We start from the raw sequence: 27,633 nt of genomic DNA on the forward strand, positions 1-27,633 counted from the left end.
CTGAAGATGCCGGCCACAGATGCAGGCGAAACGTCTCTGAAGATGCCGGCCACAGATGCAGGCGAAACGTCTCTGAAGATGCCAGCCACAGATGCAGGCGAAACGTCTCTGAAGATGCCAGCCACAGATGCAGGCGAAACGTCTCTGAAGATGCCGGCCAGAGATGCAGGCGAAACGTCTCTGAAGATGCCAGCCAGAGATGCAGGCGAAACGTCTCTGAAGATGCCAGCCACAGATGCAGGTGAAACGTCTCTGAAGATGCTAGTCACAGATGCAGGTGAAACATCTCTGAAGATGCCAGCCACAGATGCAGGTGAAACGTCAGGAAGAAACTCTTCTAGAACATGGCCACAGAGCCTGAAAAACCCACAAAAATCTATGGATGCTGGCCATGAAAGCCTTCGACTTTGCAAAAGCCCTGTGCTTCAGTAGTGTAGGTTGACTGGGGATTCTGGACACTGTAATCCAGAACAGCACGGTTTCCTCGCTCTGCCTCAAATGCTTCCAAACCTTTCCCCTAAGCAACATATTTTTAGAGAATGCCATGTTTCGATGGGCGCTCTGTCTTTTGGCAAAACTCAGCCACCGTTACCGATCTTGGTAACAAAACTTTGAATTGATATAAGGCTTTAGGGTTTTGACAGGGTTTTGCATGCCTTGTCATGGTGTGAAATGTGCGAGCGGCCGGATATTAGGCTGGACCTTCCTTTTGTTCTAGCCCAGTGGTTTCCAAACTTTGGTCCTCCGGGTGTTTATGACTTCAACTCCCAGAAGCCCCACTCAGTCAGGAACTCTGGGGGCTGAAGTCCAGAACATCTGGAGGACCAGTGTTTGGGAACCACTGTTCTAGCCAACACAACGGTTAGTAAAGGATGATGGGATTTGCATCATCATCATAATCATCATCATCATCATCTAGAGAATATGTAGAGACCTTGTAGCATCTCTGAGACTAACTGAAAGAAAAAAATTGGCTTTCGTAGACTTAAGTCTACTTTCTCAGATGCGTTTGGTGATCTTCTAGAGAGGTACACAGTCAACAGCCCTTCAATATCTTGATTTATAGCAAGCAGGACCAAAGATTTGCAAGCTACCTCAGTACTTAGTGGAAGTTTGAGACACACGGGGAACAGAAAGAGAGAGTAGAACTACGTTGGGTTGCTCCTTGTTGACTCATTGGGACCTGGGTTGTCCCAGGCTGCCCCGGACTAACACAAGAATCAGACCATCCCTGTCCTGAAGCTCAAAGGTTCATACACATGCAGTCAATACCAATGGGACAGCTGCCGATGCTGACCTAGAATGAGCACAACACAGGCCCAACTATTTTGACTTCATCCACAAAAGCACAAAGCCAGTCCATGTGCGTCTCTCTAGCTCACCAGAAATACATTGTGAGCCAGCAACAAGTGTGTTTCTGCAGCAGCACCTTCAAGCTAGGCTTGGCCCCACATTACAATAATGTGCCCCTTCTTCTTTAGAAAGCAGCAGTGTGTCTCTTCATCCTCAACAACACCATCCCTGCTACTTTAGTTATGCTCAACTGTTATTATATTTTCGACAGACAGCCAAGAAAATCTGGCCTTTGGTCTCTCAAGAAAGGGTAGACGATGGGGCTTTGTTCAGGAAAGCTTATGCCATAAAATACAGTTGGCTCTTTATATCTAGATTATTAATACACAGAATCAACCATCCAAAATGTTTAATATATTCCAATAAACAAACTTTGGTCTTGCCATTTTATATAAAAGGACACCATTTTATTGTGTCACTATATTTAATGAGGCGAAGCACAAAAATCAGTGTGTATACAGCCATTGTACTGTCTATTCTCCTCTATGGGTCTGAAACATGGGTCACCTATCGCCAACACCTACGACTCCTCGAACGCTTTCATCAGTGCTGTTTATGCACAATTCTAAATATACACTGGACTGACTATGTGACGAATGCTGCTGTCTTCGAGCAAGCAGGGATCACCAGCATTGAGGCCATGCTACTGAGGACGCAGCTGCGCTGGGCAGGACATGTTTCTAGGATGAAGGACCATCGCCTCCCCAAAATAGTATTCTACGGTGAACTCGCCACGGGTCAAGAGCGTAAGAGGGGCGCCCCAAAGAAGAGATACAAGGACTCCCTGAAACAACATCTCAGGCTTGGCCACATTGATCCCCAACAATGGTCTGTCCTGGCCTCGCATCGGGAGGCATGGAGACGCACTATCCACGATGCTTCAGCCTTTTTCGAAAGCTCACGGCAAACGTGTCTTGAAGAGAAACAACAACGCAGAAAGAACCACAACCCGGAAACATCACCCAAGGAGACTTTACGCTGTGCTTTCTGCAACCGGACCTGTTTGTCCCGGATTGGCCTTTTTTAGTCACCAACGCACTTGTACAAAGCGCGGGATGAGTCCTTCCTGAATCTTCATTTGCGAAACAAAGTCAGAGAGAGATATTTAATGGTTCTTGAGCATCCACAGATTTTGGTATCCAGCGGAACCAAACTCCAGTGGATAGCAAAGTCCCGCTGTATGCATCTTTTATCCTGCCACCAAAGCATAACAAAACCTACAATGAAACGATGTCTAAGGCTGGGCTTTATATGTAAAGAGAGTGCATCATCATTTCCAATTTTCTGATGAGAGGGCTTGAGAGGTCGGAGTCCCATAGATGGTGATGCTGGATCATCTGCACGCTCCCCCTTTGCTCCAAGTATCGGACCCGTAATCTCCAAGGGCCTTGTTTAAACAGTACAGAATTTCCCCTGTCACATCTAGTTGAGCCTTAATGCAAAATAATCTTTGCTTCCAGTGGATATTAGGATGCTTAAGCGAATGTCCTCTAGGGGGTGGTAGTTTCTCAGCTTTTGGCATCCATGCCTCGGAGGAGAACGCGCATTCTCCTCTCGGCTGGCCCTATGCGTGCGTTGGACTGACGGCCAATTTATGATGTACGAGGTAGCAATATTGTTTTATCTTGCCGCTCCGCGATAGGGGAAGGCTGTCACAGCCGCTTGTTGACTTCTTATTTGAAATGTTCTCCGAGCAGTTGTTTATACATTTGGCCTCGGAAAGAATTTGCTTCAGATACCTTCCCCTTTTAAAATTCCGATCGGCGCTCCGCGAGGATTTTTCGAAAGCTTGCAACGCTTCAAATCGGCGGCGCCTGGGACTCGTGCGCCATGAAAGCTATGAGGAATGTGGGATGAGGCGATCGGAATCGGGACGGGACCAGATTGCAAGAGTTGCGGTCGTGTTTTCGTATTAAAAAATAACAACGCTGCGCGTCCGACCCATATCAAACCCAAGTAAATGTGAGAGAAGGTTTTAGCACACACATTCATGTAGCCTCCACTGATATTCATTAGTATGTGGAGGGGGGATTTTATATGGCAAGATCATTCAAAAGTAGGAACCTAACATCAGCCACTGCAACCTGTAAATCCAGAATTCTTCCATTCAGTTCTTCCATGGTACAAAAACATGTCTCTTCAGTAAGGCCACTCAGCCGAAACGGTTAAAACGACACTGTCGAAAGCAACAAATTCATTCCCTATTATATTGCAATCATAAATGCACTTAATTGCCTTTCAGTAATTGGAAAAAAAAGAGTTAATTACAAAAGCCCTGTAATTTGTAATTCATTACCTCCAAATGCAGAATACGTTCTGTACCCAAAACAACATTTGCATTTTGCAACATTTGCGGTTGATTCTTGGGAGGAAACCCAGATATTCATAGTCTGTAATACGCTTGCTTTTCTCTGGCAAGCGGACTGGGGAGGCACAGAGAACTGGGGACTGGCAGGGATGCACGGTCCAGGAATAAGTTGCTTTCTCTGCCTCCACTTGGGGTCATGGCAGATTCATCGTGGGGGAGGAGAAAGGATTGAAAAAGAGTGGGCAAGTTGTCGCTTGATCCTTCCCTCCACTGCCATGGGACCTACTCCTCCTCCTCTATTTTTGGCCTGGGAGCTCCATAGGAAGAAGAACCAGTGCAAGTGAAGCGGTTGCAGGGGAATACTGAGATAGGAGAGAAAGGCCCTATACAGACAGCCAAAATAAAGCTGCTTTGGGTCACTTTGGAGGTATGCTGTTTACATGATGCATGTGTCTTAAGAGTCCGGAAGCTGCACCAAAGCTGTGCACAAGTCCTTAGGACTAGATTGTGGCTTTGGTGTGGCTTCCGGGCTCTTAGTACGCATGTATTATTTAAACAGCATACCTCCAAAGTGACCCAAAGCAGCTTTATTTTGGCTGTCTGTAAGGGGCCAAAGGGATCATAGAAACCCAGAATCTTAGATCTGGAAGGGGCTGCAAGGGCCATTTAATCCAACCCCTGCCATGCTGGTATACCCAGCTAAAGCACTCCAGGAAGATGCCCAAGAGCTGTTCGACAAGGGAAGATGCTCCCTCGAAGAGTGGTGGAGTCTCTTTCTTTGGAGGTTTTTAAACAGAGTCTGGATGGACATCTTTTGGGGGTGCTTTGGTTGTGTCTTCTTGCCTGGCAGAACTTGAACTGGATGATTCTTGGGGTTTCTTCCAACTCTATGGCCTGTTACAGCCTGCCAAAATAAAGCTGCTTCGGGTCTCTTTGGAGGTATGCTATTTAAATGACGCATGGGTCCTAAGAGTCCGGAGGTTGCGCCAAAGCCACACTCCATTCCTAAGCACTGGAGTGCAGCTTTTGGTGCAGCTTCCGGATTCTTAGGATGCATGCATCATTTAAACAGCATACCTCCAAAGAGACCCCAAGCAGCTTTATTTTGGCAGTCTGTAACGGGCCCTATGATTCTAACCTCCAATCTCTCCTCTTGCTACCTGTCCTTGCCTTAGAGGCCTTCTCATCTTTTAATACGAAGGCTGTGATTTTACGGTGGCTTTTGTGTAGCTGAGCCAAAATCTTAACTCCCACCCTGCGTTGCGTTGCCAGTCTGGGATGCCCAGAAGGCTAGGTTACCAGCCATAAGGTCATGGCTGCGATAGCCTTTCTTCTCCGAGGGTAATTTCTCCCTTAATGCAGGGGAGGGCACCAATGCTATATTTCCCGCACTTTGTTGATCTTTGTATCCTCATTCATAAATCCGCTCCAAGGCAAAGTATGCGACACAAGAGGAACTTCAAGCGACAGGGGAAGAAAATGAACCCATCCCAGGGTGCAAGCATGCCTTTTCTCTGACCCTGAGCGAGGCTGCCGAGCGGAGAGGTTATTTTCTCCTCTTTCTCTCTGTGTATAAATATGGTGCTATCTAAAATGGCTCCCTTTTCCCATCCAGAGGAGGGAAATGCATCTTTGACACTTCTCAGGACCTGACTTACGATTTCTGACTCTGAGCCAGAAAAATATCCTTCACTGTAAAAGGAGAAGCTGCTGAGAGACGAGTGGAAAGAGGGAACCTCGGGCACCTTGGCACATCAGGGCGAAATATTAAAATAGATCCGCCTGCCCTTCTCCTCTCTTGCTACATCCAGCCACATTGCATTAATTGTGCCTTCCAGTTTCACCATGTCTGTTGTCTTAAAGCCCAGATAAGATACTTGTTTGGACCATGAACCCCTGAATCATTCACACGGTAACTTTGTCGAGCTCTGCTATTTTGGGAGGGTTATTGTCATCTTCTTGCATCGAGGGGAATCCAGCCAGCCTTCATGTTGATGCCAACCAAGTTTGTAAATTGAGAGCAGGTAAAATTCTAGAGCATAGCCATTCATGGTGCAAGTAAAGAGTTCATTTAATGTATATATATTGTTGTTTTATTTAAAAACATCCTATATGAGGAAGCTTTTTGATGTTATTGGTTCATATCGGACCCAGTCCTGATGCTCACCATGTGGCTTTGGTCCAGTCACTAACAGGGCAGATGGAGCGCAACTGGGACAATCTGATCCACAAAGCCCACTCCAGAGATTTGCTGCGGTCCCATTTTGCATCCGCTAAAGTTTCCAAACTCTTTTTTTGCATCATTTTGCATCCGCTCAAGTTTCCAAACCCACAGAGAGCATATTAAAACTAATCCAGTTTAGGTGTGGTCAAGACGTGTGCAGTGGTGGCCAGCAGGACATCATTTAGCGCCAGAGTAGGCAGCCAGTAATCTCGATGTTGCAGGAGGAATATAAAACGTTCACACACTCTAGGAAGGCGTATCGTGTCACTAAGAACTTGTGTCGGTCAAGTGGGACGCCCATCCACCCATGCTCACTTCATGATGTTAGGCATGCCTTGAGTGCAGGCAGAGATGCCAGGACAAAGACTGATGCTCAGGGAGATGTGAAAAGGGGTCTGCAGATAGAAGCGATATCAGTGCATGGATGGATAAGGAAACAGTGCATGCAGTTCTCCATAATTTGGACATGCTGCTGTTTTATGAGGTACATGGTCTGTGTTCTCATTATGTGTGCTGGGGTGTGAACTGCATTAGTTCCTGACACTGGAGCTTATTGACCCCAGAAACCTGTCTGGTTGATGGCGTCTCACTCATCCGCTGAGCCTTGTGGCTTTTAGCCCTATCTTAAAAATCCCAAACCCTGGTCCTCTTTTGGAGAATGAGAATCTGCATGCCATTTTAAGGGGACGTAGCATTGATATCGAAAGGATGTTGAGAGCCGGTGTGGTGTCCTGCATACCCAGCTTGTTGGGGGAAGTTAGCTTGCCGTTGTAAACCGCTTACAGACTGCTTAGTGTGGTATCAAGCTGGTACTACTATAGCTCAGTGATGGTGAACCTTTTAGAGGCCAAGTGCCCAAACTGCAACCCAAAACCCACTTACTTATTACAAAGTGCCGTGTCCCTCTGGCTTACTATTAACAAACTCTGTGCTGGGGTAATGGCACATGTGCCCACAGAGAGGGCTCTGAGTGCCACCTCTGGCACGCGTGCCATAGGTTCACCATCACTGCTATAGCTATTCAAATGTTGGACTGGGAACTTGAGAGACCCCAGTTCTGCTCCCCACTGAGTCCTGAAAATGCACCGGGTGACCTTATGTTCATCATTCCTTTTTCCTCTCTCGAGATGACCTTCCTTACAGGGATGTTGTTGTGAGGATAAAGCAGGGAACAGAAGCAGCTGCCAGGGTTCAATGGAGAAGAAGTACGATAGAATGGTTACTAATAAATGAATAAATCATCATCACCAAGAGCACCATCGCTGTATATGGTACTTGGCAAGTTGAAAACTGACCAAACAGTTCCCTGCCCCAAGGCTTACAATTGGATTAAGACGTGGCACAAAAGGAAAAGAGGATGGCGATGTAGGATGGGATTAAATCTAGCTGATCTTTCCTCTTCTTTTCTTCCTCCAAGGCCAGGACAGCTGCGGTTGGGATGGAAGGAAGGCTTTTCATCTGCTTTTGGATGTAGGCATGATGGAGCTGTGTCTGCCTCTTCTTCTCTCCTTCCGAGGCCACAGCAAACATGAGCACATAACCAATAAACAGACACCAAGGGTTAATGCTCTGCTACCCATCTTTATGTTCTTACACAGTTAGCCTGGCGTCACTTCAAGGAATTCAAGGTCTTGGACAAAGACACACTCCTATGAGGAAGGTGAGGTGGAGAGCAAATGACTTGGACCAGAGTCATCCAGTGAGCTTCATGGCTAAGTGAAGATCTGAATCCAGATCCCCCCACTTTTAATACAACACCAGCCACTAAGCTTCTAGCTCTCCTGGGTTTCTTGGACCTGGCTGTGCTCTCTTTTCCAACCTGACTAGTCGGGTTGTTCCACCGCCTTTATAACCTCCTCTGCGCTCCTCCTGGCAGCCGGTCATAGTTTGTCTCTTTAACGCTGAGACAGGTGTGGAATCTGGTCCAAGATCCAACCCTACAATGCCTGAGGGATTTCTGGAGCCCCCTTTTTTGTGATGTTGTGTTTCTTGGAACCCCTTGGAACCCCTCAAGCCAGCGGTTTTGGTTTGCGGGTTCATAGCTACAGAACTGGTTCCAAGCCATTTTCAAACCGAGACTCAAATGAAGCCCAGAGAATGGGCTTTTATATCTATATAGGAAGCGGGGTGGATTTGCTTCTAACAAAAATGAGCTGGCTGCAGTGTCAAATGGGTATTTTTATGTCTCTCGGTGCGATGGAAGCATTCAGGTTCTCCAAGCGTTTGCGGAACTCATCTATTTTGGTGAGCCTGCGTTGCTTCTGTCCAAATCCACCGCTTGGATCCCAAGCCCATCGTTTTTTCTCTCCGAGACGCCGCCGTTTCCTCTTCCGACTCGCACAGATTTGCAGATTGTACTGGGTTAGGCCTGAGAAAAGGTCAAGAGGGGAGGGTGAAAGTCCTGGAACTGTATATGGGAAGTTTGGGGTTTTTTTCCTCCCCTTCTCATTTCGTGGAACTTTTCTTTTTTTGCATTCAAGAAGAAACAAAACAACAGTAAAGCAAAATAAACCATCATATGCCCTGTGCTTATTCTCCATCCAGCCCTGTCTTTCCCCATTAAAACAACATCCTGGTACGCGCATATATATATATATATATATATAGCAAGAGAGAGAGAGATTTTGTTTGTCTCCATATAAAAATAAATTAGCAATGGCTTTGACCTGAATGCAAAAGTCAAAGCAAATTGCCCGACTCAATCCCAAGAGAGAGTGTCCTGTCACACAAGTATTATTATTATTATTATTATTATTATTATTATTATTCAGTTTTATTTATATAGCTCTGTAAACGTACACAGCGCTGTACATAGAATCAATTAAAATAGAGAAAGTGAATCTGTCAATGGCGTACCTTCTACGAAAATAATTCAATATGTACATTTTAGTCCATGTTAGCATTCAATAAAATAAGCCGGGCAACAAATTAAATTTACAGCGCTATATAAATAAAGGTTAATAATAATAATAACAACAACAACAACATTGGGGCATTGGGTTGGCTTTTCTAGGAACCAGAACGCTGGGCTAGATAGGATCCTATACAAAGGCCCTTCTTACGTTGTTGGTGTTGTGTGCCTTCAAGTCCTTTTTGGCTTATGGCAACCCTAAGGCAAGCCTATCGCAGAGTGTATTTCTCTGTATATGTCTATTTATCAGACATTAGGAATAGGAATACGCAAAAACCTGTTGCAGAAGACTTCAGCCTTTTTGGGTGCTCCATCTCGGATGTCAAAACAGCAGTCCTTGAACGACAAAGAAAGATTGGGAAGAGAATTGAAATGTATCCCCAGACTCAGGTTTGTTAACAGTGGGTTGAACAGAGACAATGGTTTCCTAACCAACTACACAACTTATAACACTTGCTAACCCACCAGCCTCATGGCCTTTCTTTTGGTCAGTTCATTGAATCTCCTATCTGGTTCCTACACTGTATTCCAATACTCATCCATACAATTGTCTATTCACTTTGGCTATAGGCAACATCCTTCCTCCTTTTGTTTCCCAACAACCATTGTTAAAACTGAACTTGTCATCTCATTGCCGTACATTCCCACACACAGCCTGCTTATATAAGTCTGTCCCTGGACCCTCCATTTCATCCCATGCATCTGAGGAAGTAGGCCGAAGTCTGCGAAAGCTCACCCTACCAACCTCTTTCTTTCATTAAGTCTCAAAGGTGCTCCAAAATCCCTCTTCTGCACCCTTCATTCCTTCTAGGTTTATACCCATCCTGGCCTAGGTGAACCCTTGATCCGGTCCGTTGTCTTTTTGGTGTCCTGCTCAGTTTCAAAACAAGCTTATTCCTCTTTACTACATCAGTGGAAACTTTATACTCCAGTGGTCTTTTGATGATCACAAGGACTTTGTCTCTTCTTAACACAAGGGACATCTTGGATAGGAAAAACACTCCCCCCGCCTCCCCAAAGGCAGTCAACAACTGTCTTGGTCTTGTGACTATCAAGTGATCTGGACCTGCTTTCTCCTTTTCCTTGTTTTGCTTTTATTTAGTATTACTTCGCCAATTTATGTCGTTTCCATCACGGCACGGTTTTCCCGTTTGACCACTTTAATTTGTATAGTCCGGGTTTCGGGTTTCTTTCGAAGCTTTAGTGTGATAAGGACTAGAAACTTGGACGCTGCAAAACCAAAAGATTCTCCAGAACCTGTGTTTGCGGTTTGGCCGATCTATCCTCTCCATTTATGACTCCGAAATATCAGATGCCCAAATTTTCGAAGAAGAAGAAGTGGGATGTCCACGCAGAGGATGATAAAACTGAACGGACAGAGATGCTTTGCAAATGGCATTACCTGGCTGTTGCCCCTGATGTCTTTTGCACAAGCGCCCAACTTTGTCCAAACCTGTAAATCACGCAAAGTTTATTTTCTTTGCACCATCTGTGTTTTATAACGGCACTTTTAATTGGTTTTTCCTTTGCCTGTTGGGATTTGCTTTGTCTGACATTTTCGGGCCTTTCGCTCCTTGCTCCCGCTTTTGAGAAAGGAAAAAAGCAAGCCCTGGGTGGAAGCGAGCGCATGAAGGATGACTAACTTGGGAATATTTCGTCCGCAAACTTACTCTGACAAGCAGCTATCCCTTACGAAAGCCACAAAGGCAGTGCTTGATTCCATCCCTCCCTCCGTTTTAATCTTTGCCTTAATCCATTTTTCCGATGTGCATTTGCGGTAGGAAAAAAAAAGGTCTGGAAAAAGAAGGATTCCCGACGTTGAACGGATGATACAATGGTTTTGATTCTTCCCTCTCTCCAGTGCTGCCTCTTTCTGATATGCTCAGGGTGCAAAGCAAACCGTGGCCTCGTAGACTTCCTCAACCCCTTTGTTTTACTTCTAAGTTTGTATTTTAGGGAAATGTTCTCCTTCGTAAAGAAATAGCTCTTTCTGCTGGTATGGAACCTGAAGAGGCGAATACAGGGCCGGCCCTGCTGTTAGGCAAAGTGATGTGATGGCTTCAGGTAGCTCATATCGGAGCCTATCTGTTCCCTATGCGTCTGAGGATAGATCTGTAGATTGGATCCCTAAACAGCTTCAGTCCTGTTTTAGGAAGCCACCATCTTATTGCCAATGATGAAGTGAGATTTCATTGCCATTCCCATTGGTTTCCATGCATAGTTTAAGCCAGTGATGGTGAACCTTTTAGAGGCCGAGTGCCCAAACTGCAACCCAAAACCCACTTATTTATTGCAAAGTGCCTTGTCTCTCTGGCTTTCTAGTAACAAACTCTGGCAAACTCTGTGCTGGGATGACAGCACATGTGCCCAGAGAGTGGGCTCTGAGTGCCACCTCTGGCACACATGCCATAGGTTCGCCATCACTGGTTTAAGCCATACCCTCCAACTGTCCTGACTTATCAGGCAATGCTCTATTACCCCAGTGTTTTCAATTGCTTGTAAAACCTCCCACTTTCCTTCTCTTCCTCCCACTTTCCCCCTTTGTCTTCAGTTCACTTCGGTTGTTGCAATTGGGATTGAAAATGTAAAAGTCATTTGTACTCATTTGACTTGGCAAGGGTCTTGCCAACCTTGCCCTTCCCAGTCAACCCAGGCAAAAGCAAACTGCTGCAGCTTCTCCTAGCTTGTCTGTTCTTCCTCTTTAATAACTTTCCCTATCTTGACCCTACTGTGATGTCCCAGTTTTCCTATGTGAAACGTTGAAGGGTATGTTAAGCGGCAAACTACTTTGGGCCAGCCTTGGCTCAATATCCTGCCATTGCCTTGAGGGCAAACCTTTATATTAGAGGTTGGGAAATGCCAGGCATTGGGCACAAAGTAGTTGCTATCAAGGCCACCTTGGATCATCCCTACTTCTGGGCATCCCGATTGTTTCTTACCTTTGGAAATTGTTGCTGTTGTTGTTGTTGTGTGCCTTCAAGTCATTTCCGACTTATGGGGTTTCTTGCCAAGGTTTATTCAAAGGAGCTTTTCCATTGCCTTCCCCTGAGACTGAGAGAGCATGACTTGCCAAAGATCATCCAGTGGGTTTCCATGGCCAAGCCGGGGAATGATATTGAAGGGCCTGGGTGAGATTTGCCCCTTGCCAAATGCACTTTCCCCATCCCTGGCTTATAGTCTGTCCATTTTGATTTTCCGGCTTAATTCAACCTATTTGTCTACAGTTCAGGAATTAGATTTACGGCGACAGTGTATGAAAGATGTCACAATTTCAGTACAGTTTGGCTGTTTCATCTGTGTGGCATACAGGTATGGGCACCTTTGTGGAATATTGTGCATATGCGTGAGACAGAAAGAGTAAGAGATATGTGTTTGTGTGTGTTGTACATATGCATGAGAGAGACACAGAGAGAGAGAGAGAGAGAGAGACTTTGGAGCCAGTGTCCTAAGTCTAGTGGCATCCGAGAGGTTGCACCAATCCACGAAAAAGGTGCTGACATACTACATTAAACCACCTCCCAAACAAGTAAGTCGCGCACAAGAGGTGATGCAAAGCCCTTCCCTGTACCGTCCTCACCTCAGCAAAAGCAACCCTGCGCCACCGCAGAGATGAGTGGGAGCATTGCTCCCGGACAAATGGTTAACCAGGAATGCCGTGTGATTCACTTGGAAGGTTGAATGAACTCTGGCACCTAGCTTAGGACATTTTGTGTTGCCTTGGTCTCCTGTGTTGAGAAATCATGAAGAGCAGGTGGTGCATTTCATTTCCCCTTCTCATTTGTAATCTATATTATTATTATTATTATTATTATTATTATTAATTAAGTCTATCTGCATACTCCAAACAAAGCAAAGACGGTATCAGTTGACTATAATACACACCTGGTATCTTTTGCTCCAAGTTGAATGGAATGGGGGTATGGATACGGAGGCACTTTTCAGTCTTAAGATTGACAGTCTGTTCTCCTTTTCCTATTTGTGTAACAGCAAAGAGAGAAGACATCCGTGTCGGAAGATTCGGGTGGTGGGAATTGGTTGTTGGTTGTTACTACTATTTTGCTCTTCCGAAGAAGCCAAAAACATATTATATCAAGGATCGATGGATGCCTCCTAGACGTTCCCAGCAAAACGCAGGCCGAAACAATCGGCAAAAGTGAAACGTGTCAACTCCCTTAACCTTTTCAAGTTAAAAATTAAATGAGATCTACTGACAGAGATCCCTTATGGCCTGATGCCTTGGCCCTGATCCAACAGCGGAGGCAATTGTGCTAACGCATCTTTTTACCTTCCTGGCCCTGGAAGTATTTCCAGCATCGGTCCTGCCATGTTCGGTCTGATGTGTGGTTGTGGAGCTGTTTGTTGTCATTTGCCGCAAGGGCTGGGCTGTGATGCTTGAGCTTGGACATATAGGCAAGGGAGACGGAGGCTATACAACTGCACCAAGCTATATGCTTAGGTGAGCGGTCAAACAAAGTAGTGCTTGCTTTTAATAGAAGTTTGCAGACTTCTGAAAAACTAAAATGAAGCTATCACTGTCAGGTTAGATGCCTTTATCCAAAAACACCCCAGCCGGTTTGGCAATGATGGTTCAAGGTGACCCAAAGCCTAATAGCAATGGAAAGAATTGGAAACACACACGCACACACAGATATTTATATTGAATGGTCAAAATTATATTCTTTTTAAATGTCGGGAAACCCTGGCAAGGAGAATCCTGGACTAACGAAAATATTCGGGGCTTGTTCTGCGCAAAATTTGCACCTGAGGTTTTTTGCGCCGAAAAGAGCATTTTCTGTGCAAGATAGAATTTTCCATGCAGAAAATAATATCTAGGCATGGAAATATTCTTCTTCTGTGATAGTCTTCTGTTTCCTTTCTTGTACAAAAATACACATTTTCAACAGCGCATGTCCTCAGTACAGCATTATCTGTGCCGAAAACAGCATCATTGTTGTTGGTGTTGTTGTTGTCGCCCAGAAAATAGCATTGCTGCATAGAATATGTCCCCCAATTACAACATTTTCTGCACAGAAAATAAGATTTCTGCACTGGAATGCCGTTTCCTTTGCAGAAAAGGCTGTTTCTGGGCAAGAAAATGAGAAGACGCTGCAGGTGAATTTTGCACAGAAGGAGCCCCAAACAGCAAATACTGCTAGTCATTTTTCAAAACCATTCTGGGGGGAAATGGTTAAAATTATATCTTGCTTCCTTCAAGAATGAAAACAGTCCAGAATTATCTTGCTCTTTAGCCCGATTGGTCCAGAAAAAACAAAACCACCAGAAAATCCTGAAACGTTAAGTTTCCAAATAGCCAGTGGAAAAACGCAAGCCATGCTCATGGTACTGTTAGTCAAGTCCTCAAACAAATGCAATCATTTTAATAGATATTAAGTGCCTTAGGAGACATGGCATGCAAACAGAGAACCTTCCCTATGTCTGGAGTTTTCTTTTGGAGGTGTTTGGAGGAAATGGGAGCGACACAGGTGCGTTTGCGTGTGCGCAAGGGATGAAAGGCCAGCTTCGGCCTTCTTGGACGTCCGTCCCAACTGAATAGACATGATAAATGTTTATCCGTGTTCTCTTTTTACCCCCTGTGCTTTCTCACAAGCTATTAGTGCAACTTGACTCACTCCTGCAGGGCAGTGCCAAGCTCAACACTCACTTTCCACACAGAGGAAGGCATCCATGCGCACCCGGTTTTCAGTCGGATTTCGGCGGCGGCACGATTGTGGCCGCGTCTTTCGACGGTTTGCTTGGAACGGCGTAAAGGCGGTGGACGCTTGGCTGCACCCTTCTGGACTTTTGGCCTGTTTCGGAAAGGCTCCCGGTCCCATTTTGTTGCAATGGGAGTTGCTTGCTTGTTAGAGCCTGAAGGGGGGAGTGTAATAGGGCTTTTTCTCTCCTTCCCTCCCCCTTTTCTCTTTATTACTGAGTGTTTTCTCATGCCCAGATACAATAGCTTGCCATAAAGTCCCCCCGTTTCCCTTCCCTTCCTTTAAAAAATAAATAAATGTGACCTGTTAAATATAATCCGCGGAGCGCCACTTCATCCCGGTCGCGGGAGCACAATGTAGCTCTTCTTGAATGCAAGATAAAAGAGCTGCCGGAGCGCATTTTGCTTGCTCCCCACGGCCATGCAATTAAGAAGTTAAGGTTGGGTCTTGATGGTGCCGACCGCGGCAACATTTCTCTGTTTGCATTTGTGTGTACATCAGCTCCCTTCCGCAGCTAGGTATTGAGACGCGGGACGTCAAATCAGCGACTAACGTTACCGCACTTTGTAGGGACAAATGGAAAAGGTTAAATGGCCAACGCGAAGCTCAGTTAAATCCATTTGGGGGGAAAGGCAAGCAATGCTGTTTATTGGTTTTCGTGATCAACTGAGCTGAGAGCTCCAAAGAAATGAAATGAACGGCAAATGGAGGGAGAGCGCCAAAGTCGGACTTGGCCCAGCTTTCGGTTCCTGGTCAAAGCAGTCTTTCTAGGACATTCACAAGAAAAGGCATGTAGTCCTCTGCCTCCAAGCATGGAGCTTTCATTGCTTCCCTGTTTCTAGTCTTTCTGGATGTTGCTATTGCTGTTGAGAAACAAGAAACCTGACCTTTCTGCTTCGAAGAAGTTCAGATTTGACCAGAAGAACTGCACAGAAATGTGGTGACAGATATGTTGATCCCACCTTCAGTGCTATGTCAAGTGGACAAACTGATAACTAGCATTCAAGAAACATTATATTATAACTCTATCTATCTATCTATCTATCTGACTGATTTTGTAGTATAACATATCCCCCAACATAATGTACCGGATAATAATATGAGTTAGGGTACTAAGGTCACATTAAAAGGGGTCTATTTAGTATGTAACATTGAAACCTGACACATTTTCTCCTGCGTTGATTCCAAGAGGGAATATTCATGCGCAGGTTGCATCCCCTTTAACAGCCATTATTGCCACGAGGACAAATAACGCTTAGTGCCTCTCCTAACTTCTCAAAGCACTTTGCCGTACATCAGAATTTAGCATATAGCACCACTTGCATACATTTAGCGTAGTTTTGCAAGTGAAAAAGATCCTTGTAAGCTCGCGATCTAAAATTCAGCCGTTGAGTAACGGAGGGAGTTAGCTCCGTAGGGGGAAATGCTTACGCCTGGAAATACAGTGGTTTGTTTTTCACCTGGTTGGTTAAAGTTGAAGCCAACCTCCAGTCTGGAGAAGTGGGGATGGATGTTTAAATCTTTTCAATTCCCAAAGGTTTTGCCCACTCAAAACCAATTCCTAAACATTTATTAAGTTGTTTGAACCTAGCTGCATTGCAAATGGAACAATTGGGCATTCCTTTTGGCCCAGGGAAGCCGGGAAAACATGACCGAAACACTGAGGGAGTCATGAACCAAGAGAGTTTGGAAGCCTCCGGGTTAAAGCCAATCTATGTATTAGTTGAAAGTCACTTTGAAAAGAAGGGACGAGAGACTCCTCCGGTTTCCCTGCATGGAGTTTCGGTCCTCCTCCTCCTCTTTAAATTGGCTTCACATACATAACAAAGTACATTCTTTCAAATGCGTTCTTGCTCTGTCTCTCTTTCTATATGTGTCTTGCGTTTTCTCTCCGGTCGCTTTCAAATGTATTCGATACGCTTTTTTGAGCCGAGGCCTTTATCGGAGCGTCCAGGAAACATGGAAAGCTGGCGGGTAACTTAGGTTTCCAACTTGCGCCTTAGTCCAGGAAAGTGCCGACGGAGTCCCACCGCTGAGGGATGTGCAAAAAATCAATTCCTCAAGCATCCTTGGCTAAAACGTCTTCGGCTGTGTCCTTTTCCCGGTCTAAAAAGTCACTGCCCCCCTCCATCCCTCCCCAAGGACCGTCCTGGCAAACAATAACTTGTCAACGTTGGTGTTGTTTTTCTTTTCTTTCAATTACCCTGTATTTCGGAGTTGTTATCAGAGAGCTTGGACGTTTCCCTCTCCGGCTGGAGCATAATAAGCATACCTAAAAATAATGCTCTTCTGTGAGGTCCGTGCCACATGGACAGATCCCTTTTTTAAAAATGTCCTTTATTTTTGCTGGGTTCAGGGTTGTGGATTTTATCGGTTAGGATCTTAATTGTTCAGTAGCTTCCCTCCGGGAACGGTTGGTTGTGTTTAAACTGTTCGCCTCTTCCTAGATTTGGATTGAAGCAGGCTCACAAGGGAAGTGTTTCAGGATGCTGAAAGTTAGGCTTATGTTGTGCCCTCCCTTGTTGGGGGGGAAATATGAGATGCGATGTTGGGGACGAAGCTGAGTTCCTGAGACTCTCATCTTTTTTTATGACCGTTTTAATAAGAAAGGTCACATTTCTTCCTCTCCTGAACGCCTGAAAACTGGTGCGCAGTGCCTGCTCCAGAAGATGAGTAAGACTGACAGTGTTTCGGCCCAGAGCCCTGCATTTTCCCTATATCCGATTAGCCGCAGCAAAATGAGTTACAAGAGGAGAAGAGGAATTACGTCGGCTTGTTTTTAATGACATTTTTGCATTTCACAGAATTCCCCGTTTCTCGACGGAACATTTTACCTTATTGAAAACGAATGGTGCGCTCGACTCTGTGCTTGTCCTTCGGTCTTGTCTCAGGCTTTAACCTTTGGTTAGATTCCCTCCAAGGTCATATAATAGCTTTAATAAATAATACAAATTAATTATGCCACATTTATGCCGCAATTTCTTCAAGTTTCATTTTGCAAACAGAGGTACTGTTTCGGTGGTAAGTTATTTTGAGGTTAGAGAGAAGAGGTTTTAAGAGTTGTACAATCAAAGTTCATATACACTCAGACTGCTCCGCACTGCAGAATTAATGCAGTTTCACACCGCTTTAACTTTCTTGGCTCCATCCTATAGAACAGTGATGGTGAACCCTTTCGAGGCCGAGTGCCCAAACTGCAACCCAAGACCCACTTATTTATTGCAAAGTGCCATGTCCCTCTGGCTTTCTAATAACAAACTCTGGCAAAATCTGTGCTGGGGCGATAGCACATGTGCCCACGGAGAGGGCTCTGAGTGCCACCTCTGGCACGCGTGCCATAGGTTCACCATCACTGCTATAGAATCTTGGAATGTGGAGTTTGCTATGGCTCCAGAGCAGTCTGACAGAGAAGTCTAAATATCTCACACAACGACAAATCCTAGATTTCCATAGCCTTGAACCGTGGTAGTTAAAGCGGTATCAGGCGCCATTAATACTACAGAGTAGATGCAGCCTTAGAGGTGTTCAAGGTGAGACTGCAGAAAGAAACGACGGCGTGTTTGGGACTGCTGTGTTGTTTTTCGTACAGGACCATAAGCATGGCTCCATTCGCAGCATTTCAGCATCAATTTTGACCTGGTCAGTAGTCGAAAATGGCTACCCTAAAAGCAGCGCCCGATGCCACAGCGGCCAGAGAACATCCGGAAAATGGCTGAAATGGATAAATTTGAAGATTCGATTCTAGTAAAGCGGCAGACTTGAAGGCACACAACAACAACAACAACAACAACAACAACAACAACAACAACAACAAAGACGTGTTTGTAGAGCATTGCAGTTGCTGAAGAGGGCATGGAACACAGAAGAAACATTTCAGCCACTAGCGAAATTAAAAACTATGCGTAAGATAGTTCTGCTAAATGGTGTTTCTGAAACAGTGGAAATCTTCATGGGAAATGGCAGAGCCAACCAAACATACCAACTTGGTAGCTATGCGCCGTGGAAAGTGAGCTTAAGAAAAGCGTCGAAACATACTGGAGGCAGCCAACTTCTGTAAAAGGGAGGCGGGCGACTGAGAAGCGTCTCTTAGTATCTCTGCACCGTCTCCATAAGGTCCGTTGTGCTTTGCGAGCGACAGAGGCTCCTTTTGGAAGAAGCCGCTAAACATAGAGTTGGGTTGCGATGAAACGGGGGGTTACTATGGTGTTGTAAACTTTGTGTTTCTATTTATTTAGTAAAAAAGAGTCTCAGCGCCAGATCTGAACGGGCAGAGAAGCTTATCGGAAAGATATCTCTCTTACTTTTTGTCCTGCTTTTCTTTTGTTTTTCCTTTCCCCTTTCGAATAATGGACTTACATTTATTTTGTGGGTCGCGGTGATGGTACATATTCTCTGTGTGTGTGTGTGTGATAGTGATTTATGGTTGTAATCTTATCTACGGCCTGTTACAGACTGACAAAATAAAGCTGCTTCGGATCTCTTTGGAGGTATGCTGTTTAAATGATGCATGCATCCTAAGAATCCGGAAGCTGCACCAAAGCTGCACTCCAGTGCTTAGGAATGGAGTGTGGCTTTGGCGCAACCTCCGGACTCTTAGGACCCATGCGTCATTTAAATAGCATGCCTCCAAAGAGACCCGAAGCAGCTTTATTTTGGCAGTCTGTAACAGGCCCACATTCACTTAGAAATAAGCTCCATTGTACTCTTATTGTAGGATAGGAGTGCAGAGCAGTGATTCCTAAACTTTGGTCCTCAGGGTGTTTTGGACGACAGCTTCCAGAAGCCCCCAGCCAGCTTGGCCAACAGTTAGGAATTCTGGGAGTTGAAGTCCAAAATATCTCGGCGGCCAAAGTTTGGAGTATCCGCAGGTGGCCCTGCCCCATTATTGCCAATGGCAGCACATGCATGCAGCCTCGCCGACACATTCCTGAGCACGTTGTGTATCCATTGACATTACTGCAATTTTTGCTATCTCTGTGTTTGTGTGTATCTGGAATGGGACCCCATGGGTACGGAGTGCCAATTTTAATTCATTTCAAAGGAGTATACCTTGGTTCTGGTGCCGAAAGGGCAAGATATTATTTACTCATTTGCACCAGAGCTGGGGTTTGGGCTGTGCGCTGTCAGGTCTCCCCGCCAAGAGGTTGGCATTTTATTTGGCCCATACCGACATGGCCTTCAATGCGCTTACGAAGGAGGAGACAACAGTGTGGCTTGCCTCTGAATATTCATAATTGTGTTGTAAACCCGTCTCTTACTTTATGTTACCCTGTTTTACGATCCCGCTGATATTTCTTAGCTGGAAAGGGAGATGCTGTCGTGTGCTTGTACGGCACCCATTTTTAGTGACACCCGAGATCAACACCTGTGCGCCGTCCTGATTTAATAGGTTGTGGGAAGATGTGTTCCACCAGTTTCGTGCTGTGCAGTGCGTCTGATAAAGTAGATTAACAGCCATGAAAACTCCCAGTGAAATAAACCGGTTAGTAACAAAGGGGCTGCTAAATTCCTTCTCCCCACCATCTCCATTTCCCTTTTTACAGGCGGGGAAGTGAGCACAACATTAGCAAGTTTTACAGCACTTCAACAAACCCATTTCATGGGCTTGAGTCCACTTTATCGGATGCATGAAGGGTGCAGGTATCTACACAGTTGGCAGCAATATCCACATGTTTTTAAATGCTGTAATGATTATTAAAATTCAGAAGCATAGCCGGTATTAGCTGATCCAAAGCTCAAACATATCCAGAAACAAACCCAGTAGTGATGTAAGTTAAAGGAACCATCCTGGAATTACCAAGTAAATAAATAGACTAAGAAGCCCATCTCTCTGATCAAACCCAAACAGGTTGTCTCTAGTCTGTGAAAGTTTCTGCCACAATCGATGGAGTCATCTTTAAGGTGCCGCGAGATTCTTTGTGCTTTTGATGCAACGGGACTAACACAGTCAATGCTTTAGGAAACGGTGAGTAAGGCGGGTTTCCCTTTCGGCGAGAAAAAGGAAAATAAAGAAAAACGTTTAGCTCACGGAGAAGCTGGCCTTACTTCGCAAAGAACGGCAAGTGCACAAATACACTCAGCAACCTTCTGTCCCTGCAAAGGCAAACCGAGAAAGACCCCGTTGGGTTTAGGGTTTCACCAGGGAACAACCATAGAATCATAGAGTTGGAAGAGACTGCAAGGGCCATCCAGTCCAATCCCCCCAAAGCAGAATTGCAACGTATGAGGTTTTGTCCGTCGAAATTTCAACGGAAAGTCTTGCGGCGTTGACCAAGCAAAGCTTTTTAAGCTTCCAGGTACTATAAGGTTATTTCTTTTGCTGCGACAGAATGACGCAGCTCCTTGCCCTTTAAATGCTGCGACGGAAGAACCCTTACATTTTAGTGATTCATTGCATCCTCTTTAGACAGAATCAGGCTACTCTGTTTAGCTGTTTAGAATCAATTGCATGCACATTTATAATGACTAGACCCATTCAACGAACAGGATTTATGAGTCACCTCTTGTGTGATTCCAATGAGTCGGCTTTAGTTGGGACTGACATTCAATTTAGCCCAAGATGTGTGTGAAATCCCTAAATTAGGATTGCAGCGTTCAGTCAGTTGATAACTTAGTTGACTTGATCAAACCCACGGGAGATAGTTTCCTCCATTAAATTGCTTGTCTGATATCATTCCCTCCTTACCAAAAATTATCTGTTCCACCCATCATTGCACATCTGAGGCTCCTCACAGGTTAACTCCTTTGGTGGTAGTTATAATATTTAGGGGTTTTTTTTGGTTACTCTGGCGTTGTTGTTGTTGTTTTTGGGTGCCTTCAGGTTGTTTCCGATCTACGGCAACCTTAAGGCCAAGTGTGCACTTGACAAAGTGGGTTCAGTTTGCCATGGCCTTCCTCTCAAGCTGAGAGAGTGCAACTTGGCCAAGGGATTTGAACCCTGGTATCCCGAAATCCTAGTCCGACCCTCAACCCTCACCAGCTCTTGTCACTGTATATGTTCTGTCACTGTGTACATCCCTGGAATGTGATTAAAATCACTATATATACTTCCGTATAAGTATAGAAATGTTAGTCAAAGCATTGACCCTCCCAAAACTGAGTCAACCTATCAATGCATCAGTGCAAGTATTATACACTTATTAAAAAAGGTGAAAGCAAGAGCGTATTTCGTCCTGGAAGCAATGGCCCTGATCTCCTCTCTTATCCATCCAGCTTTTAGGGTCAACACAACCAGTTATGTTTGCTGGAATTTTGTAAGTTCTTTGTCATTGCTTTCCTTTGCTTCATCCTTTAAATTCTTTACTGCATGCCCCTAAGCTTTATCCTTGGGGTCCTATCCAAATCCATAACTTTGGCCTCAAAACCTGCCCGCAGCTTAAACCTAAGGTCGACTTATGGTTGGCTATATCCGGTAATGATGAAAGAAAGCAGATCCAGCATGGAGTCCCATGTTCACAAACAATACAGCTTTGCATGGGGTGGGGAGCACATAGCCCCAGAGCGGTAGTATCTGTAAACAAAGGTTTCCATTGCTCCGTTCCGCCCCTTCTGTGGCCATCCTCAGTGGGACTGTTGCCCGTGTACATTGCAAACCGCCCCGTTGTACCCGCACTGCAAATAATACTAATGCTATTGTTCACAGCGAAGGCTGTCGCTCTCTGACATGTCGGCTCACGAATCAAGGAAACCAGCAGCGCAGTCGGGCGCGTTTTCATTTGACATTCACAGCCGCCAGTTACTCTCCAATGTGTTGCTGGTGGAGGAAATAAATTTCCCACCTGCGGGTGAATCACTGGCATTTATGAAAGTTCAATTTCGGGCAAATTGGTTATGTTTACGAAGGTTGGCGAAACCGTCTTATTTTAGACTGTTTTACCCAATTGATTTCTCTTGGGCCTGTTACAGACTGCCAAAATAAAGCTGCTTGGGGTCTCTTTGGAGGTATGCTATTTAAATGACGCATGGGTCCTAAGAGTCCGGAGGTCGCGCCAAAGCCACACTCCATTCCTAAGCACCAGAGTGCAACTTTGGTGCAGCTTCCAGATTCTTAGGATGCATGCATAATTTAAACAGCATACCTCCAATGAGACCCCAAGCAGCTTTATTTTGGTAATCTGTAACAGGCCTTGGTTTTGTTTTGGATTTGGAATGGCGAGCCATGAGATTTTAATGCACTGCGTTTGACTGATAGGACACTAATGAGATGTCAAATCTGTATTTCTGAAGCATAGTGCTATTCGCTCCATTTGCAAGGAGCGGAATATATGAAAGGATATGCAACACCTCCTCTTCACTTACCATACATATCTACTATTGTTACCTAGTAGAAGTTCATTTCTGTTCTTGTCAGTTCTATCTATCTATCTATCTATCTATCTATCTATCTATCTATTCTATATCATATTATAAATATATTTATTTGGGCCTGTTACAGACTGCCAAAATAAAGCTGCTTCAGGTCTCTTTGGAGGTATGCTCTTTAAATGATGCATGGGTCCTAAGAGTCCGGAGGTTGCGCCAAAGCCACACTCCATCCTATGCAGCTTCTGGATTCTTTGGACCCATGCATCATTTAAACAGCATACCTCCAAAGAGACCCCAAGCAGCTTTATTCTGTCTGTCTGTAACAGGCCTTAGTTTGTCTTCTGCATCGCCTCCTCTTCCAGGACTGACAAACAACTCCGGATTTCTGCAATTTAACTTCTTTTACATATGGCAGCTCACCAGAAAATGGAGGATGTTTTTTTCATTACACAGTGCGGAACGCACTTTCTTGCGCAAGAGCCATAGCGGCTACTACAAGTTAAAAGCGACCTGAAACCCTTTCTTGTATAATACACAATTAAAAAGAGAAGTTAATTAATAATATATATTTTTAAATAAACCCTTTCCTTCATTGAGTGAGTTTATACTCTAGAAAGATCCGTTCTCTAAATGGCGATTCGAGCTCAGTTTGTTTTTGACCAGGTTGCATTTTGAACCCCCAAATTTAAAACAAACGGGGTTGTTTTCTGGAGAGGTTTTTGGACCTCCGCAACCGAAACTCTTCCTTGGCTTGGCGCGATCTTCAGTACAGGAATCCTGGGGTTTTTGGTAGGAACACAAACATTAAATACACCCACATCACACACACACACTATGGTAATGGTTATGTGCGGGATTAAATGACTCAGAAAGAGAAGGGGAGTGGGCAAAGGAAGCCTTGAGATTCTTTAAGAAGATGAGACTTTCATTAAGGCCGTGTTTCCCCCCTTTCCTGCCCGAATCTTCCCTTTTCCCTGTCTTCAATCCATCTGAAGTACCATTATAGCTTTTCAAACAGCTTCCTGTGAGGAACCTTTTTCTCTCTAGCCTTGTTATTCTTCTTTGGGAAGAGAGGGAGGGGTGGAGAAATGAAAAGAAAAGAAAAGAGGCAGTGCCACTTCAGCGAGGAGTTTGAGATGCTCCTGCCTTAGCACTTGTATAATATCTTGACAAAGCGCAAGCGGGTTGTTCAGGGACCTAATTCAAACATGGCTCCCTTTTCGATTCATCTCGTCGCCGCCGCTGTCCCCCTCCTTTCCCCGTGCGCCGTCGTCTTTTCCGCCTTCCCCCCGAAGAGAAAAGCCACCATTTCGCAGCGTTGGGCGGACGTAGGGGAAAAAACAAGTTAACAACCTAAACCTTTTAATTCGGGGAAGCTTGTCTCTTTTCGAGTGCCTTTCAGTCGCCTGTCAACAGACAAGGCCTCGGCTTTCTTCTGCCTCTCTTTATACGTTTTTGTCCCCCTTCGTTTTTCCATTTCGTAAAGAAAAATTAGAGTTCGTTCTCTTCCCGCTCCTCACGGCAACCAAAGGCGAAGGATTGTTGACTGGAGAGCGATGTACAATAGTCGAAAATGATGTCAACCATGGACATGTGTCTTATTTTGACTGTTAAGCCTTCCGGATTAGATCCCTCTCAATGCCTAATGATCAAGTCGAATCGTACATTGTCGGACTTAAGATGGAGGAACAAGTTTAGTATGAGTCTTTGGGGTTTGTTTTCCCCCCTAGTTGTTCCTTTAAGACAAAACATTTAGATTTTGCATTGCACAAACCATAATGGTCTACAGCAGACCGCGGTCGTCTTGCAAAGCAGCGAGCCCCATTGAACTTGCTGGGGCTTGCTTCCGAGTAAACATGAGGAAGAGCGGCGGCAAGAATGCATAACATTACTCCGGTCTCTTCCTGCCAACGCTTCCTTTGTCCTGTTCCTTTCTGCCATTAATGAAAGGCTGGAGCCTTGCCTTGTTGCAATATAGCGTATGGCCCTGATCCAACCCGAGTTTAATGGCCCTAAGTGCCATTGATTTCCATTCAAGAGATTTAAGCGCCGGCTTAACGCTCTCATTAAAATCGGCTGGTTATCAACAGTGTTTAACTCTGGGACGGATCCGGCCGTGTATAATTTATGCCTCCGTGGCCATTGCATGAACAGGAAAGAGCGAGGGGAAAGAAAACCATCTCGCGAGAGAAAAGACGAGATGAATACCAACATTATTAGGTGGTCGGTACATCCAATACAACGTCGGTTATAAACACACGACAAAACCACCTTTTCCAAAAAGAGACGTATATATCCCTTGAGTCCAAGATGAATATTTGTGTTGCGGAGGAGGAAACGCACCAGTACAGGAGTGCATTTTGTAGGGTAATGAGGTAAGTCCCTCAAGTGAGCCACGGATGAATATCCTGAACGTACTGAAATGCAAAAGCAAGGCCCGAGGGCAGGCCCCAGAGGAACATCTGCTTTGAGGCAGGTTCTTAGAGAGTTTTCCGGGGGTTTCGTGCCCCCCTCCCGACCCGATGTTTGGAAAATAAGCCTCGCAGCTAATAACTCAAGACATTATATATGATACCGTACGCAGTATATCACTGGCGAAGGAATTTGTCATTTCAGGAATTGGAAAGACTGGAGACTGGGCGATCATACCGGCTATCCATGTGTAGCCTTGATTCGCGGAATAATTCTTTTATCAGGATAGATTTGTGTAAATAACATGGGAATGGGATGTTGGAGAAGAAGGGGAAAGTCAGCAGAAAGCACAACAATGCGCCTTGTGCAAAGGCAGGCTTTATTTTGACTCCTATATCGGGCAATTCTATCTTCCAAATTTCTACTCCTTGGTTTCCATGGGTCTTCCTCCAAAGGAGGATTGCAACTTAGCTTAACAAAACTGAAGCAAAAGTCGGTGGAAAGCACAGCCACAACTATCCTAACAAGTACACTTTGTACAAAAGCAGGCTTTATTTTGACTCCTATATTGGGCAATTCTGTCTTCCAAATTTCTACTCGTTGGTTTCCATGGGCCTTCCTCCCAAGGAGGATTGCAACTTAGCTTAACAAAATGGAAGCAAAAGTCGGTGGAAAAGCACAGCAACGACTATCCCAACAACTACACCTTGTACAAAAACAGGCTTTATTCTTGACTCCTATATCGGGCAATTCTGTCTTCCAAATTTCTACTCCTTGGTTTCCATGGGTCTTCCTCCCAAGGAAAAGCATTTAGGGTTGCAACTTAGGTTAACAAAACGGAAGCAAAAGTTGGTGGAAAATACAGCCACGACTATCCCAACAACTACACCTTGTACAAAAACAAGCTTTATTGTTGACTCCTATATCGGGCAATCCTGTCTTCCAAATTTCTACTCCTTGGTTTCCATGGGTCTTCCTCCCAAGGAGGATTGCAACTTAGCTTAACAAAACAGAAGCAAAAGTCGGTGGAAAACACAGCCATGACTATCTTAACAACTACACCTTGTACAAAAGCAGGCTTTATTGTTGACTCCGATATCGGGCAATTCTGTCTTCCAGTTTTCTACTCTGGAGTAAGCCTCTTTGATTTCCAGGGGTCTTACTCCCAAGGAAGCGTGTTCAGGATTGCAATTTAGATTGACAAAACTAAACCAAAGAAAGAAAGAGAGGAAAAAAGAAAGAAAGCCAACATTTACTTGAAGCGAAAGTGGCACGGAATGGTCCTCCGCTGCATCCAAATAATTCAAAGGTAAGACAAGGGGAAGACTTTTGTCAAAGCGAACGGATTTTGACGACGCTCCTTAAAAGAAGCCGAATGGCCCCGATCTCAGTTTGGCAAAGGGTAGTGCAAATATAAGGACCGTCCTGGGGAAACCGCAGCAAATAAAGACGGCGGAGTGTAAATGCCTGCTTGTGAGGGAAGAGTGAGCCCAAGGAATGGAACGATCAAGGCGGGGGGGATTGAGAATATGAAATCAAAGAGGAAAGATAAGAAGGAGCAAGAGGGAGCAAATGCACTTAAGTTAATAATAAAATCATGGGCAGGATTGTAAAGAGATGAGTCCTGATGCAACGGGTGAATCGGAGGTCAATCGAGTGTGATGGGGGCACATTGTGCGATAGCGGGGAACTCGGCTGAAATGGGGATTGAAGAAGAAAATTGGAGAGAAGAAGAGCAAGACAAAGGCACAGAAATGACAACCTAAAGCACATTAAAGGGGATGGCGACATCTGCCAACTCGAAGGAAGGCTGAGAAGAAAAGCCCGTCTTTGGGAAGCCAATCTAGAGATTAAACGCACAGTAGTAGGGATTTTTAGTATAATTTTTGCATTTTGAGCATTGGGAGGGGGGGAGATACAGGACCGAAGGCCAGAAGACTCCAAACAGAAAATAGCAATCGGCTCACATTAATCTCGGTATCAAATCACTTGTATCGGTTACACAGCCGCCGCGGCTGAAAGAGTCTTGTTTCGGTTGCTGCCATATGTATGCGCACATATATTACCTCCGCGGCTTCCCCCCTTAATAAGAAAGAACAGGAGACCTGGTCTGTCAAAGACTTTTCTTGTTCCGAGATTGAATTTGAGGGATTCCTTTGGTCAACGGGTTTTTCTTCCACGTCGTTTTTGAAGGGTCCGCTTTCCTATCACCCCGTAGTTTGTCCAAACACACTTTCTGTTTTTAAACAGCTTTATTGGAACTGTGGGGAATCTCTCGTTTTTATCATTAAAATTTAACCAATTTTCTATATTTGTCATTAGATCCTTATTTGAACAAATGGGTTTTCAATTAAAAATCGAATTGTATCATTTTTTCCCTTAATTGTGGAGAAGTATTGACTTTTTA

At 44.8% G+C, this 27,633-nt stretch overlaps 1 protein-coding gene across 1 annotated transcript in view; it reads left to right on the plus strand.

Moving 5' to 3' along the window:
• The window catches only part of BCAS3 (BCAS3 microtubule associated cell migration factor), a 416,672-nt gene that overhangs the window by 152,860 nt on the left and 236,179 nt on the right, over positions 1-27,633 (plus strand).

This window comes from Sceloporus undulatus, chromosome 11 (assembly GCF_019175285.1).
Source record: "Sceloporus undulatus isolate JIND9_A2432 ecotype Alabama chromosome 11, SceUnd_v1.1, whole genome shotgun sequence".
Classification (NCBI taxonomy): Eukaryota; Metazoa; Chordata; class Lepidosauria; order Squamata; family Phrynosomatidae; genus Sceloporus; species Sceloporus undulatus.